This window comes from Achroia grisella, unplaced genomic scaffold (genome assembly GCF_030625045.1).
Source record: "Achroia grisella isolate CSIRO2021 unplaced genomic scaffold, CSIRO_AGI_Agris_v1 utg874, whole genome shotgun sequence".
NCBI lineage: Eukaryota > Metazoa > Arthropoda > Insecta > Lepidoptera > Pyralidae > Achroia > Achroia grisella.
This window is the reverse complement of record NW_026713051.1, coordinates 7146348-7168569: the sequence shown is the minus strand read 5'-3', so window position 1 is coordinate 7168569 and position 22222 is coordinate 7146348. Positions and strand designations below refer to the sequence as shown.

The following is a 22222-nucleotide window of genomic DNA, read 5'->3' as shown; positions in this document are numbered from 1 at the left end:
GTCATAAAAGATCTTCAATTGTACAATATAATCATGAAGGACCGGTTCACGTATAGTGGTCTCTTGTCAAAATCATCAATATTATCAACTGGGGTGATATGGCAAATAAGTAATACAATATACTAGGATAGTTTTAGATAGGACACATTTATTATACAATTCTGTATCACTGAAAATATTAATAAAATATTGAAGCATCGAACCACTTTACTATTTTGGTTCTCTATAACGTGCGAATTCACCAAACTTTACACACATACAGTTTCTTGTATACTACCAAATATATTACATATACTTAACATAATAGTAAATCTAATAGTGATAACACTTTACAAATTAAAAAAATAAATCGAAATAGAGAAGTAAAATCAAACTGAATATAGTCCATTTAGTGTTTTTATAACAATTATAATAACACAGAACAATTTACATAGCGTCATTTAGTTCCTAACCGAGAATAACTTTTATAATAATATAGTTTTTGAATAGTCACATATTTGTAGAAAAATATTACATAATTTACTCAGAAAACACAAAATAAAAACATACTTATATGTATAATATAATACAATACCGGAAGTAAGGCAGTTTAATAAACTGCTAGACTAGTGCGACCGTCAGAACAAATGAGTAAAGGTACTAGATAAAGAAGATTCATGCCAAAACAAAATACTCAATGCTCTTTAAAATGTATAATTAATAACAGAGACTAAATATAAATAAGCAAATGACAATATATCTCACTGAGATTAAGCAATACATACAATACGTACAAAAATATACATGTTTAGTAGATTCTAGGTACAGGTGGTATCGTCTCTACCTCGTCGTCAAGAGGCGTGTCAATTACCGGACGATAGTTGAGGGTGACTTTGCCGGTGCAAAGGTCTAATGTGGTCAGGTGTGTTTCCTCCAGTGTTTGTTTAGGGGTTTTTTCGTCTGAAATGAATATTTTAACAGTGATTATAGCAAGTTCATGATATACTATCAGGGATTGATAAGCTAATAGACAGATAGTTTGTGTCTTTTTAATAATACGACGGCCTGGTGGTTTAGTAGTTCTGCACGCCGGTTTACATACGATAGTCGCAAGTTCGATTCCTCGTAAGATACACGACTATAGTAAGGTTTTTTAGCGGTGTACAAAGCGCATGTAACGCCACTGGTGATTCAGGTGTTAGTCAGGCTACGGTAACCGTTTACCATCATACGGATCATATGCTGGATTGCTACCGTCGTAGTATAAAAAAGAGATAACCAAGCTGACCGACTATTTGAAGAAATGTGACAACATATATATGAACAGACATCACATCGCCTTATTTCTGAGGACTACGGTGTCATGTCTCCTGGCCTGTAATGCATTCAAAGCCACTAGTAAAGACACTTGTTTAGTGACACTAAAATTACTATACCATACGAGGGTTAAATGAATTTAACTGGTGGGTTTCTCTATATTTTGGTGAAGGATATATAGAAGTAGGCCAAAAAATTTTAATATTAAATATGTGAAGTAATTTTTAACATTGCAATAGTTTTTAAATAACAAATTATCATGTTTAAGTATATTTCTTATTAACTTATTATATAAATACAGTCATACCATTTTTTTTATTAAAATGATTGGTTGTAAATTTCCGTAATTACCCGTATACCCTTTTACTTGTAATTGTCATTATTCTTTGATATTCTAGAATAACTATCAAGTCCATAGAACTCTCATGTTTTATTAATTTAAAAAATCTGAAACGTATTTTTACCTGGTCTTTTGTGGGTTTACTGTAGTCCATTTCATCCTCCCTCTTAGGAAAATCGTCTCTAAAGTGCGCACCTCTACTCTCAGTTCTGTTCTTTGCCGCAGTGACAACCTGGACAGCCATTTGCAGCATGTTCTGCAACTCCAGGGTCTCGATGAGATCGCTATTCCAGTTTAGACGACGATCTGTAATTCTGATCTGATCGAAGGCTTTAAACCATTGCTGGATTTCTTGTTCACCTATAATGAATGAAGACGATAATAACAATAAAATTATTAATTTTTAAATTTTGCTGTTTTAGTTAATAATAATAATATTTATCTCAGTTATAGGTTGTGTTACATAATTAAGTTGTACATAAGAGTCAATACAATTTTAACATACAAGTGTAATTGTGCCATCTGAACTAGTATAAAATTATACTGTATCTCAGATGTCACATACCTTCCCAGGGTGCATATTATTTCATTTATTAACATTTACTTTTACACAACACAAAAAAAATAGAAATAATAAAAAGACATAAAGGTAGTTAAATAATAAAATAAATAACTTATTATATGCCATAACCACGTAATCAAACCATTTTATAGTATTTAAGGTATAAATAATAATAATAATAATATCACTAGACAACTCACATAGAGCCATCCAAGCAGAGCTCAGATCGATACAAACAATCAAATTTATAAATACAAATGTTTGTTCCGGGTGAAGAATCGAATCTGCAACCATCGAAAGTAAAGTGGTGTGCTATACTGCTTGACCACCGAGGCCGCCGAGTTGATTATCATAGTTTTGTTTTATTATCGTTATCTAGAACTACAATATATTGAGTCGTATTTTGTTATTGGGCCCTTTATTTCTAATGTAATATATTATACGTAAGACTAAAATAAAAAAGTACAAGTATCTGGGTGGATCATTATCCGACTTGTGCTGTCATGAAAAATATTTGTAACTAAGTAAGAATTACTAAGCTACAAATAATTAGAATAGTAGAAATAAATGACACCTTGCTCTTTAATATTGAGAATACACAACATACTCCTCATACATTGCTGAGTATTCTGGATACCTAATAACGTCCATGTTTTTGCTGGCAAATATTAGCAGGCTTAATTAGACGAACTGTGAATATATTTATAACGTTACCAACCTTCCTCTAAAAGCTTCGCTTCTCTGAACACTGCACACTTCGATTGCATGGTGTTCCTCATAGCTTCCCGTAATTCGGAGGTGGGAGCGCAACCGTTAGCTGTGCGAACTTTCTCTAAATTGTCCAATGTAGCATCGCAAATATCCTGGAAATATTAATAAACTACATAGTTTACTTTATTTAAGATAATTTTACAGCTTACATTTCAAAAATAGAACATGTGTAAATGTAACATTACAATGCCGGTATCGGTGGTCTAGCGCTTTAACACATTTTACTTTCGACGATTACGGTTTCGATTTCTCGCAAGGTACAAACATTTATATTCATGAGTATGATTGTTTGTATCGGTGTGGGTGTTTTCGGTATATTATGTATGTATTTACAAAAATGTATCCATGCATGCGTAGCAGTTGTCCAATAACCGGAAGACGAGCTCTGCTTAGCTTCGTACTAGATGACGCTGTGTGAATTGTCTGAGGATAGTATTGGCGCTTGTCATGTATATAGATGACGGTTGCTACTTTTTATTCTATTAGTTCTTTAAAAATATCATTAATTTATGTAGAAAAAATCTTTGACACGACTGCAAAATTGTAACTTGTAAAATGTAAATTAACGAATGGATAAAGATTATTATATTATATTATATTATATTATATTATATTATATTATATTATATTATATTATATTATATTATATTATATTATATTATATTATCAACTGGTGCGTTAGCTTTTTCACCATTCTAATTTTATAAAAGAAAACAATTCTTATGCCGCATCCGCCTCTGTAGTATGTCTCTAATTCTGTCTTCTACGCATATGTCTTATATGCGTAGAAGACAGAATCCTGAGTATGCTGGTATTAGTATACTGAAGGCGGGCATCAATCTTTTAAAGTCACAATAATTTAGACCGCAGTAATGTTGTATTATTATTTTAAAGATTATGGATCGTCCTCCTTTTTCTTCAGAATATATCAGTCCTCTATTAGACCTATGCATTTTGCATAATTTTGCATCTTCTTTCCTAGTCCCTGGATAATACAATATTTAAAAGCAAACTCACGTCCTTTAATTTGCACTGTTTCTCTCCCGGTTTGAACAACTTGACGATGTTATTCGCTATAGCTCTACCGAACACCACAATATCCAAAATCGAGTTGGCACCCAACCGGTTGGCACCATGACAATTGCTTACTGCCTCACCGACTGCGTGTAGACCTTTGACAGTGCAGTCACGGCCATCCTGGTGGACTATCACCTGTATACCAAGAAAGTTTAAATATTTCAAATTAAACACATTTTTTTTTGACAATTGTTTCATTTTTTTAGTAACTGTTTGAGATTTTGAATCACATACGCAACGATAATATTTTTGTAAGATATAATGCACATAATTCACAAAACTACTGAATGGATTTTAATGAAACTTTGCAATAATATGACTAATACATACATACACGGTATATTAGAAAAAATAGGCTAAAATTTTACGCTGATTTAACCGCGGGTACAGCAACTCGTAAATATCACGTTTGTAAATATACATTTATAATCAAAGGCGTTTTTTTTAAAATAACATTTTCGACTGACGCAATTATTGTATTATAAATTTGGCGTGTCTGTGCATATGTGTGTGTTTCAAATTCGGGGTTCAAGAACGTATACACACATATGCACATTTCGATTCCATAAGAATTCATGATTTGACTATACGATACCTCTCCTTTGTAGTTGATGGGTATCCCTCCCATGGTGTAGTGGACTGTGGGTAGGACAGGTATGGGCTGAGTGAACACATCGACACCTGTGAATGTGTGCGCAGTCTCAGCGATGCCAGGCAATCGCTCTCTAATGATTTCTGGCTTCAAATGGTGTAATTGTAAATAAACGTAGTTTTTCTTCGGGCCTACTCCTCGACCTTAAGAGTACAAAGATTATATATAAATTGACTATTCCCATCTCTTTGGTCTAGTGGTTTAGCATACAGCTTTACTGTACACCTGCCTGCCTCACAGTACATTTATGAAAATATTATGTATACAAGGAAAAACTTAGATAGTTTCAAGAAACTTAACAAGTTGAAAGTGGAAACTTACGCAATAAAAATAAGCTAATTTTACCTAAATGCCGTCTACACAAAGTTAGTAATTCATTCTGTGGTAAATGCGTAAGATTCTATAAAAACTGCCAGAATCTACGCTAAATCTGATAGAGAGAGAATTGAAATTTAATATTAAACAAATGTTATATAAAAAAGTGTTGAGAAAACTCTTTTGATATTAATATATTTAAAGGTTTTTCTTTTTATTATTCTATAATCAAAAATATAAAACAAAATTATATTGTGTCACCTTCTCTATCTACCATAACATTAAAATACAATTTTCAGTCATTAATAGTTTTATTACATATTTATACAACATTCGTTATCAGCACGAGGAATAAATCAATTTAAAAGACGATTTAGCTCATTTATAATGGCTGGGAATAATTTTTATGGAATTAAAATATTGATGAGTCGTGAAGATTATACAGCATGGAAACTCAAAATGAAGAGTTTGTTGGAATACGAAGAGCTGTGGAATGCAATAGATGGATATGAATCCAGCGATGATACACCTATGCATGTGCGGAAACGTAATGATAAGAAGGCATTATCAAAAATTTGTCTTTGTGTGGACGGTGCCGCCATGACGCATGTGAGGACAGCAACATCGGCAAAAGAGGCCTGGTGTGCTTTGCAAAAGGCATATGAAGATCGAAGTCTAGGTCGAAAATTGGCACTGGAAAGACGGCTGTACAGGTACTCTTTATCTGATTTTACTGATATAGAGTCGTACATTAATGCAGTCTTGACAACTGCTCTAGATTTGGCTGACATAGGCAAAAAGATCGATGACAGTTCTCTTGCTGCGATTCTGTTGGGAGGTTTGACATCACGCCTTGAACCATTAGTAATGGCTTTAGAAAATTCTAATGTTGAAGTGACTTTAGAAATGGTGAAAAGTAAGTTGCTGAGCGAAATGTTAAAAGGTGCTCAGAACGACGACGGTGCTGCATTTCGTACTTCACAAGTAAAAGAGAAAAAGAAGAGGCCTATTATATGTTTTAAATGTAGAAAACCAGGACATAAGAGTCCCCAATGTCCGCTTAATAGGGACAAGAAGGCAAACGTGTCAAAAATAGAAGAGAACATTAAAGATACTGTTCAGTTTTCAGAGAAAGCTTTATCTACCTTAGATAACAGAGACTGTGATAAATGGATAATTGATTCTGGAGCATCAGCACATATGACTTCACATGGTGAATGGCTGAATAATTATCGCCCTATGGATGGTGGAACTATTACAGTTGCCAATGGGGAGAAATTGCAAATTGCTGGTATTGGTGATATATCAATTAATACGAACTCTGTTAAATCAAAAATAAATAATGTGTTATATGTTCCTAGTTTGAAATGTAATTTACTTTCGGTAAAGAATGCTGTTGAGAAAGACTTTTCTATTGTTTTTGACAAAACCGGTTGTAATTTTTATAAATCTTGTGATGTATTTTTTGCTAATAATCCTACTTTTAAAGGTTCCTTTTATGGTGGTATGTACAATTTAGATTGTTCAATTAATTTACCTAATAATGTTTCAGCCTATAATGTGCACTCTGAACTGTCAAAATTTAAAATTTGGCATAAGAGATTAGGTTATCTCTGTCGAATAGGTATGGACTTGCTTAGAAAAGGTCTAGCCGTTGGAGTGGAGTACACGGAGGTTGACAAGGAACCGTGCATATCCTGCGTGGAGGGTAAACAAGCGAGAAAACCATTTAAAGCGTTGAAAAGTAAGAAAACAACGTCTGCTTTACAATTAATTCACACAGATTTATGTGGACCGCTGTCAGAGTCTTTTCAAGGTAATAAATATTTTATTACTTTTATAGATGACTTTACACGTTTGATATTTATTTATTTTATGTCTTCAAAGACAGAAGTGAAATCGAAGTTTTGTGCTTTTCAATCCCTTGTTGAACGGCAGACTGACTTTAAAATTAAAGTAGTACGTTCTGATAATGGAACTGAGTATGTCAACAAGGAATTAGCACATTATTTTTCTTCAAATGGCATTAAACATGAAACAACAAACCCATACAGCCCTCAACAAAACGGTGTGAGTGAACGATGTATTGTTGAGAAGGCTCGCTGCATGTTGTCTCACTGTTCGCTTTCGAAGGCTTATTGGCAGGATGCTGTAGCGACTAGCGTGTATTTAAAGAATAGGTCGCCACATCGCGCACTTAATAAGAAAACGCCGTATGAAATGTGGTATGGATGTAAACCAAATTTATTTCATCTTAAAGTATTTGGGTGCAGAGCGCTAGTACATGTTCCTTCTTGCCAAAGGACTAAGTTAGATATGAAAGCAGAAGAATATATCTTTGTAGGTTACTCTGATGATCCTAGAAGTTACTACTTTCGTAATGTGGAAACACCTAGAAAATTTATAAAATCCAGGGATGTAATTTTCTTTGAAAGTAATTTCACAGGATTGAAACTTGATCAACCGAGTGAGCCTAATATAAACTTTCTGTTTTCAAAGAATTCACCTTCAGAAGCAGCTCAATTACCTTTTTCATCTGGTGGAGGTAGCGAGATGCAGAGTGAGAATCAGAGCGTTAATTCAAATGGTACATTACAGAATGAGGAACAGAGTCTTAATTCAGGTGATGAGGTTGAACAACAAAATATTAATTCATCATCTGGTAATACAAATAGCGGTAATGATAACTGTTCCGATAGAAGATATCCTCAGAGAATACGTAAGCCCCCGAATTATTTTTCATATAGTAGTTTATGTGATGATCCGTTATGCGATGATCCATTAACTTATAGTGAAGCCATCACTAGAGATGACAAAAATAACTGGATCACTGCCATGAATAATGAATATGATGCTTTGATGAAAAGGAAAACTTGGATGTTAGTAGAGAAACCAAGCTTTAAGTCTTGTGTTCCCTGCAAATGGGTTTACAAACTGAAACGGGATGCTCATGGTAATGTAGTGAAGTATAAAGCTCGATTAGTAGCTAAGGGATTTACGCAAACACAAGGAGTCGACTATTATGAGACATTTTCTCCTGTTGTACGTACTTCATCGTTGCGAACTTTATTAGCATTATCGGTACAGAATGGTTTTAAAATTAGACATATGGATGTAGATACTGCTTTTCTTTATGGTGATTTGGAGGAAGAGGTTTACATGGTACAACCAGAAGGATTTGTCCAAGAGGAAAATTAAAATAAGGTATGTTTACTGAAAAGGTCCCTTTATGGCTTAAAGCAAGCACCAAGAGCCTGGAATACAAAGTTGAAACAAACTTTGTCGACTATTGGATTTATTCAAACGCCATCGGAACCTTGTGTATTTACTAGAAAGAGTTTACATATGACGGACTCTTTGGTTATAGCAATATATGTCGATGACCTTTTGATATTATATAAAAATGAAGTGATATTTGACAACTTCAAATCTGAATTGGAAAATTATTTTTCGTTAAAAGATCTGGGTATTGTTAATTACTTTACGGGTATAAATATTAATTGTCAAGAAAATTATATTAAAATATCGCAAAGTACATATATTGATACCTTGTTAAAGAAGTTTGAAATGCAAAGTTGTAAATCAGTTTCTACACCTCTTGCTCAAAAGAAACTGGAACCTAGTATTGGTGAGTCTAACCGTTTGTATCAAGTATTAATTGGTTGTCTCATGTTTTTAGCAGTAAATACGAGACCTGATATAGCGTATACAGTGAGTTACTTAAGTCAATTTAACTCAAATAACGACCAGTCTCATTGGAATGCTGCTAAACGCTGTCTTCGATATTTAAGTGCTACAAAGCATTTAGGTATTACATATAAAAAGACAGAATGCTCAATATTAAGTGGTTACTCGGACGCTGACTTCGCAAACTGTCCTGATAGTCGCCGCTCATATACAGGATACTATTTCAAACTCGCAGGAGGACCAATATCCTGGGAATCGAGGAAACAATCTACAGTCGCTTTATCTTCTGCAGAGTCTGAATATATGGCGTTATCGGCAGCTTCTAAGGAAGCATGTTTCTTAAAACGTTTTATAGCAGAAGTAACAGGTAAGGAACTAAATGTTACAATTTTTTCTGATAGTCAGAGTGCACAAAAACTTGCGTTAAACCCAGTCCACCATAATAGGACTAAACACATAGACGTAAAGTACCACTTTGTAAGAGAAAAAGTCAACGATAAAATCATCGAACTAAGGTATATGCCCACTGACTTGTTACCAGCTGATGTTTTGACAAAACCTTTAGGGAGCGTTAAACATCAAAGATGTATCTCAAATATGGGTATAGGATAACCTTACTAATTTGTAATTTTGATACTGTTACTTTTGTTACGTTGTATTTTGTTATATATATATGTTTTGATTACGGGAGGATATGTTGAGAAAACTCTTTTGATATTAATATATTTAAAGGTTTTTCTTTTTATTATTCTATAATCAAAAATATAAAACAAAAATTATATCATGTCACCTTCTCTATCTACCATACCATTAAAATAAATTTTGCAGTCATAAATAGTTTTATTACATATTTATACAACAAAAAGCCTATTATGGGATAGATGAATTCATAGATGACAGCAATATCTAGCAAGAATAAGTTTATTTGCGGACAACGTTATAAATTCTTTTTCATACTGCTTTCTTGATATATGATAGCGTAGCGGATTTTGTATTGATTGTCGCATGCATCCTCATGTAAAGTGCGAATACTATAATTACCATATAGTAATTTTAAGTAGCTGTGACATTCCACTAAAATGTCCATACATGTGGCGGCGTGGTGGGCCGGGTCATTGGGCTCCCTAAAATATGGTCGAGCCCAGTAATGGCTGGCTTAACCGTCATACTCGTGAACGAGTGCTGCTTGTAGGGACTGGTCTGCTCTTATCACTACGACTTATTTAATCTTATTGTATATTTATATTTGACCCAAAAATTAGTGCTGGTTGGTAGTTTGTATTCACATGTTTCGACTTATAAAATGTGAACTGACAAGGATTGTTTAAAAGAACAACACACAAGTTCCTTGCTTATTCTTCTTGTGATGAGACAGCTTTCCGAATAAACCATAGATATAAAAAAAAAATTTTTGACTATTCAAAAGTGCTTAAATTAAGTTTATTTCAATTGATGATTTTCTATTTTATTCTACGGTCGACGTACTTTTTACTGCGTTTCTATTGATGAGTATTATTATTTGTATTGATTTAGATGTTTTCTATTTGTAATGTGTATTTACGAAATAAATTATTAAAGTATTTTTATAAGTTATCTAGTATCCATAATACAAGGTCTGCTAGGCTTGAAACTATATGGCGCAGCGTGAATTGTTTAGGCATGTTATTATTTACTATCCGGCTTTTACTACAAATGTGGCGAATAGAAATCTGGTCAAAAACTATAATCAATTATATTTTAATTGGCTTATGTAGAAAAAACAACAATAACAAACCAAAAGAATACCGAGTGCGGGCGGATTTATCCACAAATAGTTATAGCGAGTAAATGTGAGAATGTCAAGTGTTGCGTTTATAATGATGTCGCCAGTGGCTCTAAATACCTCGTCTGGGAACTACAGTCGTATATAGTAGGTATACAATGTACTCTACTAAATAGAAAGTATTACGCAATTTTTACCTTGACGAATTTCCGTAGCTATAGATCTCGACACGACATCCCGACTGGCCAGATCTTTAGCATTGGGCGCGTATTTCTCCATGAACCGGACCCCTCGCTGTTCACCAGATAGCCACCTTCTCCTCGGCATCCCTCTGACATCAGACACCCGGATCCATACATACCTGTAAGCGGCAACAAGCAATATTTGTTATTTTACATTCTAAATGTTTGGCGTAATCTCTATCAGCGCGACCTCCTTATTTTCAGACAAAAGATTACTTATGCCCGTTCTCGTAGTGTTGTCTACTATGTTCATGTGGAAACTGTGGCAATTCAAACACCGAACGCTGTCGCACATATTTTAAGTACAATTAGATATAGTTATTAAAATTGTAACAGATTTCTTTTATAAAATTATATTAAAGTCATCAAAATCATTAAGCCCGCGGCAGCGACTATTACTTCACTAGATATAAAAAAAATAACGAGAAGGGAAGATATTCCCTAGCTCATAGAGCAAATCTTTAGGTAGAAGAAAAAGTTAGACAAGGAGAAAACGTAGATAATGTACATAACAACATACATTTTAATTTTATATGTTTTAGATACAAATAATTTAATACACATATATATGTATTACATACATATAGGTTAAATACGTAACGTACGTACGTCATAGATCTGTTTGGACGCATGGTCTGCAATATGGGCAGCGCAAGTGATTCCAACATAAATATACACCAGCGCCAACAAAACAAGATCTTAAGAACCATTTCACAAACACCATGGCACATAACCAACAATAAAGTCCATGACCACCTTGAAATAAGAACAGTGAAGGAGGAAATTCGGAAATAAGGAATGGCCAAATATAAGGAACGGTCTATTCATCACCCTAACAAATTTGCTCGACAACTCACTATAGAACAGCATGTGAGACGACTCAAACGCCATCATATCCTGGAGCTAGAAGATCCGCAGTAGCTCTGGGATGCAGATGAGTAAAGTTTCCAATGGGATGCCACTCGACATGACAACATCACAGAACATATTCGCTTGTAGTCCTGGGACTGATCGCAAATGTACTCAGAGAAAAAAATACGTAGTTTTATCTCAGTTCTGCTGTTTCGCCGTGAAAAGGTAAGAGACTGACAGTCACTCTTACGGATAAGAATTATAGAAATTTAAATACTAGCTGTGTCAATGACTTCATTCATGTTTGATGTGATGAAAGTAGAAAAGTAGCCTATGTCCTTATCTATCCACACTCCCTATGTGATTTTTATAATGGATGATAATATGTACACCATCCTGCGCTAACGTTTTACACTGGTACGGTTCCGTGCGAAGAATACAATCTGAGACCGCATCGGAAGTAAGGCGGTGTACTAAACTGCTAGAACACCAAAACCGTCATCATTATTCAATACCTTAGTTAATTTATTGAAATTGTCACTTGCTCGTCACATATAACTAACTGTTTTGTTAGTTTGACGTCACATATGGTATAAAAAATGTAGAAGTAATTAAATACTAATATTAATTTACCAGTGGGATGGAATTGTATAAACTCCATATCCTGTAGAGCGATGCCCGCCTGTGTCGCCATTGCACATCCATCTCCGGTGGAGGTATGCGCTGCAGTACACGACAAGAACATCCTCGAGTAGCCGCCTGTAGCTAGCACTGTATTCTTTGCCTGAAATCTTTATAATTATCTATATAATAATACGTAAATTGTGCGAATGGACCAGTTGAAATTTAGCACACTCATAGTTTACATATATAGAGAAGGATTGCAGAATGAAAAAACACATTAAATATTACATTACTATACTAAACATGTACGTATAGTAGCATGACTATCTAGACATAATATATAAGAATAACATTTTATTCTGTAATTTCACTGCCTAATCTACTACTAAATAGGTGAGACTGAGAGACCCACATAACTTATATTCTGATAACTTTTTTCTACCTCGGCTCGACTTGGTTGATAGTAATCATTGTACCAAACCTGTGCAAACTGCTATCGTCCATATTCATGGCCAATGCCCCAACCACTTCGCCATCCTGTACTAGGAGATCAAGCACGAAATACTCCACGAAGTGATCCACCTGTTTATACTTGGTGCTGTAGCCGTACAAGGTGTGCAGGAGAGCATGACCAGTACTGTGAACAGTGGGTTTCTTGTGTATTCTTAAGTTCATATATATTCATAATAATTACGTAATAGTTTATAATGTTTATTGCCACCAAGTTGTCTTCTCTGGAAATTAATTCAGATCCAATGGCATAAGTTTGTACAGTAACGCACCTATTTAAAATAGTGAGTTATACACTAATATTATTTTATTTATTCATTCATTCATAATTTAAAAACCGCATTCTTATTGTTGGAGATTTATCATATTTTTTTGTATTAACTACATATTTCGTGCTCAATTAAACATTGTTATCGATTTATTCGGTTTGATCTTGTTCACGCAACTGTACATAAATGGATTTGGTTGAAATCGATATTGAAATTAGACTACATTTTAAGTAGGCTGGCTTATTTCGTTGCAGAATTATACTGATAAAATTATGAAAAGTTATTACAAATACATTTAGTAGTAATACACGCATGCCACCTGTCCTATATTATTTGTACTATTAAATATTATTTTTTATAATAGAGATGGCGTTATTTTTTATGTTTTTCACATATTAGCACATAGTAATATTTATTACTGCAATATTGGCTCTTATTGTTAGTGATACTCGCCTACGATAACTCTCTACTTTATAAATGCATAGCGTTTTTCGCATTCTAATATGTCAACGAACATGAACGCCACAAACTTATCTGAACCGGTGGTAGAAACTGGAACTAATATCGCCCTTCTGAAATGTCATATTGAGACAAGCACTGTTGTTCTGGGGGACGCAACGCTGTCACCGGCCGTTACGGGGTATCCTGGGTCATCCAGTATAAAGGCATCTAAAGCGTTGGTACGGATTTGTTTCACTTAGTATTTCCTCAACCACATGATAGATGGAGCTATTTGTAACAATCTAGGCGTATGTACGTATATACGTCTTATATTACCTACATACCTATAATGTATATATTTTTTGTCCTGACTAATTCACCAGCATACGCCATAAGACATAGAGTTTAGAAAATTGTAATTTAGCCAGTTGATTGATTTAATGAAAACAATTACTAGGGAAATTATTTTTACATCTACTAGTAAAATAAAGGAAAAACCGCAGTATGGTGTCAATGCTTTTAAAATTTATAAGGCGAATACCTCATTTTATATTTATTTTTACGCAAAAAATTGTGTTTAATTAGTTTTTTAAATTCAACCCCTAACGGGATAAAGGACTGGAAAATTTAGTACAAAACTAAAAAATATATATAATAATATTTCTGGATAACTTACACAGCGCCATCTAGTCCCAAGCTAAGCCGAGCCCGTAATATGGGTACTAGACGACTGATATAAATAAATACATAGATATAGATTGTTTGTAAATATATACTTAATGTATATAGATTACATCCAGACCAATACAAACAACCATACTGAATACAAAATGTCCAATGGAAAATCGAACCATCGATAAATAGATCTAATCGAGTCAAACACTTAACATTTTCATAGTTGATCTATTTTATGATCTAAACATTTACTGTGTGAAGGTATTTTGCAAATTTCACTCCTATTCACAGTCCGGGGTAGTTCAAAAGGTTAACCTCTTGTAGAGATCCTTAATTTTCAAGGTTAGAACTATTAAATTTCATACCTAATTTATGCTTAGAAATAAAAAAAAAAATTTGAAAATCCAACGCTTAAGGCTTAAAAATGATGTAAATAGACCGTCAATTTTGAAGTAAGGAGAGTGAATGCAATCTTAATGTGTGTAAGAAACTTAATAAATCATTAATTGCAATTAGTATTGGCAATAGTACAGTTGGCAACATTATTTGAAATTTTGCCATTTACACAACAAATAATTTTTATTATTGTATTTTTTTGTCATATATCATCAGTATTACTATTATATAAATGCAAAATTATTATCATCACACTGATCGCCGTAGCAATGTAACAAACTTGCGTTAACTTCCATGATACAGGCATAGCCTAATGTGGAGTCATAGATATCCGAAATAAATGTTATTCTTTTCTAATTTAGTCTCCGAGATTAAAAAATAGACTATAGGTGCAATATAATAAATGCAAAATATTAACTGTTCAAAATAAGTAGTACTATATAAGTTTACACCAATGGTTAACAGACGGCATTGTATCTGAAGTGAGGTTTGGACTTCTATCAGTCAGACTGGTACCTGCTGGCGGCAGTTGGCATTCAGTAACTCCATAAATAGTTCGGAAGGTTTTGGTGTGCCTTTAACAATCATCTCGTTGTGGCTGTCGTGTATGGGTTACGGCAAACAACATATATAATAAATATTGATGGAATTTACATTCATCTAATAATGTAAATGACTAGGTTTACTTCCCAATTTCTAAATAGTATATAAACAAGCTCCCTGTTCCTGCTTGAAATGTGTACACATGCTGATTGAATAATTAGTATTATAATATAAATGAGAGATTGTCCTTCAAGTCGACTGAAGGCAGAGCGAAAGTTATTCATTACAAACCTGTACATATACATAGTGTATTGAACAAAACGGAAGTAAAATATACAACAGTTTTTCATATAGAAGTAAAAATAATGCGTTGTACGCCATCCCATGTCATATTCGACTATTAAATATGATACGATAGATGCGACAACAAAAATAATGTATTAGACGTATTGATTAAAGCATAGCAGGGTACAAAATGTGTTACTACTACCTATTAACCACCCGAGAGATGGCACCACATTGCTTTCAATAAAAGTCGCATCGTTTTTATGAACTAGCACTTACGTGCACGCTTTAAATGTTTGTTTGTAACTGAAGTTTCAATAGATGACACCACTGTCGCATTTTACTGGCGTATGTAATATTTAAGTTCCACATAGTAATTCTTAACATATTGTTATAAATGCTTAAAAGTACATTAAATAAATTTATTGGTATTTCTACTTAATAAATTATAGACTTATTTTTCGTATACTTGAATACTTATACGAAAAATATGTAGGTATTATTTATAATGTAATAGATACTGGCATTCAGTTACCTGTAACGTCAAAGTTAGGAGAGAGAGGATTGTTAATATAATAGGGACTGGTTGCTACATTCCTAGTAATGGAACCTATGTTGATGTAGATAATTGTTTGTAAAACTTACTTACATTATATACTTAGTTTTCAAAACAACAATTAGTTTTTAAAACTTTAAGTTCATTATATAATTATTATGATGTTAATATAATTTCGCTGGGATACCTGTGGAAGTTACATTGACATCTTATAATTTACCGCATTCCAGATCCTTACTCCATACAGTTCAGGTAGATACTTATTATTGATTGAACTTGATAAATGAAGAGACGCCTACGTGATCGGAATGATCATATGTAATTATAATTCAGAAATATTTAATAAGATTTTACAATGAGGTATGGTAGGTAGGTTGGCGTCTTCAGAGATTTCTTCCATTTAAAACTCATACACTCCTTTTACCTCTTCTTGATTATGTAGATGTTTGTTTTCTTGATGCCACTGGTGAACTATTCAACAAAATGGAACGTCTCCAAAACATGCGCATTCGCTTTATTTTCATTTGCGTAAGTTTGATCATATATCTCAATACCATAACCAGTTAAACTGGTTGCCCTTTCATTTTCGACTGAATGTTCACACTCTCAATCTTCTGTACAACATCTTGCATAATCCTTCTGCACATTTCTCCATCCGACAGAAATGAACACTCGATCTCAGAATAAATTACTCTTGTGGACTCCAGTACACTCTGGGCAGGCATATTCCAGCTCTTTTGTGGTGACGGCTATTCGATTGTGGAACTCTTTACCTCACGAAATACGTGCCAGTTCTAGTATTGAAATATTCAAATGCCGATTAAAAGCGTATTATCATTCACAATGCTGACGTATTTTTATATTTATATATTTAGGTATATATTATAATTACATTTTAACTTATGTCTTATAATTTATTTATGTACCATTTATGTATGTCTATTGATACTTATAGTTAATATCATTAAAACAATATTTTAATATCTCCTCTTTTCGTACACGTATGTATGACTATTCTATTTAATACACGATCCTATAACATTGTCTAGGTTTGCTGGAAGAAATCTCTTTTTAGAGATAAGCTCGCCCTTGTACATTACATTTATTCTGTATAATTTTTTTATTATGTGTGTGTGTGTACAATAAAGAATAAAGAGAATAAAGAGGTATAAGCAATTATTCTTTAATTGAACAATTTTGTCTTTATCTCTATTTTATTTAGAAGCACTTATTACTTTACTATTTACTTTGTTCTGATATACATATCTGTCAGTTTTAATGAAATAAACCACAGGGTAACAATTGTAATGGAAACAAAATGTGTACCTACACACTAGTTGATCCCTTGACTACGTACGCGTTTCATATATTCAACATAACAATAGGTTATCTTATTATTTTGTTTGTGAACTGACGTAACATAACAGGATGCTTGTTACATAAAAGAAAATCACACATAACCTGGGAAACTGAGAATACCGATATATAGACAAAAGTAGAAAATGTTTAAAATAAAATAATTGAAAATATCTTTATATATTTATCTCTACACAAATCATTCTTTTCGTGTGTCGAAGCCAAATAATGGGATGGGCAAAGCATTGATAATCATGACGATACTTGATTTTACCATATCTGTATTTGTACGAATGTAATTATACTAGCTGGGATTTCAATTCGTATTATAATAAACGTGTTTTGTTATTGAATATTGAAACTTAGTCTAGAATACCTACGCCACCCTATTCAGAGAGTTTGGAGATACGCTATTTTCCTTTTTGAGTGCTGTCTGCCCCTCTGCTCTCCCACCCTGTTCACTCAGAGACCAGTTCACGAGAGGCTTAAACGTGTTTTCATGTGAAAGTTTACGCGCGTTTTTATTAGTGCGAGTGGTTTTATTGAACTTTTTTAATTATGTCATCCATAAATACGAGAAATATGTTATTGAAATCAAATAAGAAACGTAAATCACTATCCTTACGGTTTAAACTCAACATTATCAAACACTTCGAAAATTCAATGAAAATTTGTGAATTGGCGAAGAAATTCGATCTCCCAGATTCAACAGTACGCACAATTATAAAGTGTAAGGATAAAATTGTTGAAGCTGTGAAAGATTCCCAATCTTTAAATTCGAGGATCATTCGTAAGCGTTATGGCCTAATAGCTCAAATGGAAACATTACTAAAGTTATGGTGTGATAATCAAATAAGAGTGAATAATTGTCCTATTAATCAAAATAATGTGTGTTCTCAAGCTAAGGAGATATTTGAGAGATTAAAAGAAGAAGCTGGGGATACGGCAAAAGAAGAAAAATTTAAAGCGAGTAATGGCTGGTTCAGTCGCTTTAAAAGGCGATGTAAATGGCATAGCATAACAGACAATGTATTGGCCGTAAGTACTGAAGTAGAAGCAGCTGTCTATATAGAAAAGCTCAAAACTATCATAGAAAAGGAGGGGTACACTAGTCAAACTGTGTTTAATGTTGATAACACAAGACTTTTTTGGAAGAAAGTTCCAAGAAGAAGTATTGTTGCGAGCAACTCATTTCCTGGATATAAAGCCGCCAGCGACCGTTTGACAGTGATGGTTGGTTCAAATGCAGAGGGCGACTGTAAATTAAAACCAGTCATTATATATCATTCAGAAAACCCAAGAGTTTTGAAGAATATACCTAAAGATAGTTTACCCATTATTTGGAAGCCTCAGACGAGAGGCTTGGTGACAGATACTCTTTTTCAAGATTGGTTTAGTAATCATTTCATTCCACAAGTTAAGAACTACTGCGTACAAAATAATTTGCCATTTAAGATAATGTTGATTATTGACAATTCACCTGGTCATTCTGAAACTCTAATAGATTTAGATCCAAACGTCAAAGTTATTTTTTTGGAAACAAACGTCACTACCTCGCTTCAACCGATGGAACAAGGCGTCTTAAAAACTTTTAAAACCTATTACAGAAAACAATTATTTGTACATCTACAAGCTGCCATGAGACGAGTCAACGAGCTTTCAATCAAGGATTTTTGGAAACAATTTACAATATTAGATGCTATAGCAATTTTAAACCAATCTTGGAATGAGACTTCCAAAAAAACTTTGAATGACGCCTGGAAGAAATTGTGTCCATTTTTTTTCACCAGCGAACCGGAGGATGAAGCTGATCTAGATTCTGAACCTATCTATACTGTAATTGAAGTCATCGATGTTGATGAGCAATTTAATTTAGAGGTAGATAGTGGAAATGTTCAAGATTCATACAATCAAACGTTCACGGATAGTGAACTTATTGAAATGCCTGACAATGAGCAGGTTATTCAACAAACAGATTCTGTAGACCAAGTTGTACCAGAAAATCAGATGACTGTCGCAAACTTAACGGAGGGCCTTAGTTCAATAGAAAAAGGATTACAAATTTTGGAAAAAATAGATCCTAATGAAGCCCGCATTACAACTACAAAAGAGGGCATAAAAAAATTATTGGCATGCTACGAGGAAATTTTGAGAGAGAGCCAGGAAAATTTAACAACTCAAACAGCAGTGATAGAAATTATAAATGTGTAAAGCTTTTTACTTCAAAACAACTTCTGTATAACAATGAGAATTGTATCATAATTTTTTTTTATTTGGTAGTTTTCTAGATGACCCTGTCCTAAGTAAACATAATTTACTAGATGTATTCTATTTAAACTAGCCTGCACTTCATTCCCACCTACTTCAGCTTGCGTCGTTACTTGTTACTGTGTTTTGGTAGTAAGGTCAGTTTAGGCAGTGAAATTATAGGATAAGAGGCATAGCAACTTAGTCTCCTAGAATGGCGACACATTAGTTATAACACGACTGGCACCTGCACAAATGGATGTTTCTAGGGCTGTTGAAGTACCTCGGTGTATATTATATGAAATATCGGACACTAATTTTGTTAGATTTTATTCAGGTAAAGTTGAAATTGGAAACTTGAGTAATTTATAAGAAGTAGTATGTACGAGCGCTTATTGAAATGCACTAAGCTAATTAGTATCTTGATAATTATTTCGTTTTATAAAAGCTACTTGTAATGGACACTAGTAATCCTGCATCGTAGTAACTTTTTTAAATGGGAAATTATTTTAGTCACACGTAATTAACTTTTAGTTACACGTAATGATAAATGTCGTTGACACGATAACATATTGCTATAAATCTTCTATTTTCTATTACGGTTCTCAACAATAACACTTATCTATACATTTTATAGTAGTACAGTACAAACAGATGTAATTTTATTTTTAATTAAAATATTACACAATTATTAATATTATTTTATATTAATGTAAATAGTAATAACACAATAATTTAAACAATAACAAAAAAAATGTACGAATAATCTGATTTTCTCGTGATGCAAGCTAACAAACTGAAATAGCGTACTTAGCGAATACAGCACTCCAGGTAGAGAACTACAATATTAAGCGTGGAACTACATTGCAAATAAATAATCAAGCGTCGGGAACTGAGTTTTGTAACTCTACTCCTAGAAAATCGCATTTTTTCCATTTCCAATTCAGTTTTTTCCATTGCCAATGTGTGGAATGGACATTTGCATTTACAAAGCGTACAACCTTTTTTTAATCACTATTTCAATATAGATTGTATACTAATGACAAACACAGTCTTCTACAAAGTGTGTTTATTAAACCAATTCATTCCTAACGTAGTAACATTACGAGATATATTTATGCCCAACACATTTATTACATACTATTTCTGACTGTCTTCTATTATTTTATTAATACATTAAATACTAGATTAGGTATTAAAATTAAATATTCAATTATTTCTATTCTTTGGTGATATACAAAGAATATGGTGCGGAAATAGTTTTTCTCACTGTCATTTTAGTCTGCCTGTGGTCATCATAGGTACATCTATTGATGTTAGGTACTTCTTTGAAATTATCTCCAAGTATAGCTAATTCAAATATTTAAATTTACATATATTAGCCCAAATACAATAACTAAAATAATCAAGTTAAAAAATTACGGGTGATTATTGGGGTATGTCATTTAAACGGAGACGGAGTTTTCCCAATTTAATGAAACGCAGTAAAAAACACGTCCCTTTTTAAGTCAGGGGATAAACCTGAAGTACGTAGTTATAGGCCCATATCTATCTTAGCAGTACTGCTAAGATAGATATGTACTGCTAAGATAGTAAAGTGTTTGAAAAAATTATGCTCAATCAAATGCTTTAACACTTTAAATGAAAGAGACTGCTTCACAGTCGACAATTTGGTTTCACGACCGGTAAATCTACTACGGACGCTGGTATAGCTAGCTCTAATTAAACACATTTTTGATTCTTTGGAGAGGTCTTAGGATGCTATATTAAATTTACGCACCCCAATGTAAGGAAAGTAGAGAAGAAAAGTCGTATTGAACAATAATCCTATTAACTTTGTTGATGATACCGTGATTCTTGGTATCACATTATATTCTAAACTACATTGGGGTGCTCATATTCTAAACTGGCGAATAGACTTAGTTCTGCCTCCAATATGGTAAGAAGAATTAGAGAATTAACAAATGTGGCAACGGCTACGGCAACTTGTGTATTTTAGCTATTTTCTTAGCTTTATGTCATATGATATTATATTATGGGGCAAAACAGCTGATATAAATATTATGCATGTCAGGAAAAACATTAATAGTTTTAAAATAGTAGGTGAGTAGATGGTACACTAATAAAAGCTTACATAATATCAACAAACTAGTTTTACCTAAGTGCCGTTTGACGAAAGTTAGTAATTCATTTTATGGAAATTGCGTAAGGTAAAACCTTACAATTCCAACAAACTGCCAGTGTCTGTACTCAATTTACCAGAAAAAAGAATCCAATGTCTTATAAAATATTTTCTTTGTTAAAAAGCATATTATAAAATTGAAGAAATGATATTTGTAGAAAATGTCTAACTTAAAATTCATAACGCTGACAATGTTATGTGATTGAACAGAAATCTCTGATCAATCAACATAAAAACCGCCATATTGATTGTATGCGACAATCAATATGGCGGCCTAATGCTTGTTAATTTAAATCTAATTAAAACAATATTTATTTAAAAGAGCGACATACAAGTTTTTTCCTTATTCTTCTTGTAATGAGTCTGCATTCTGAATGAGCGGTAGAATAAAAAATTGTGACTATTCAAAAGTGCTTATATTAAGTTTATTTGAATGAAGATTATTTCTATTGCTATTTCATAATTTATTCAACAGCATATTCTGTGAAAGTTTAATTTATATCCTCACACAGCTGTTTTCACGTTAATCTGTAACATGTAGACGGATAAACAGATAAACAATTTCACCCGCGACGATTTTCA

At 33.2% G+C, this 22222-nt stretch overlaps 1 pseudogene; it reads right to left on the bottom strand.

Annotated features, from left to right (window-relative positions):
* Positions 1-201: 201 nt before the first annotated feature.
* The window catches only part of LOC131852977 (succinate dehydrogenase [ubiquinone] flavoprotein subunit, mitochondrial-like), a 43612-nt pseudogene continuing 21591 nt past the window's right edge, over positions 202-22222 (bottom strand).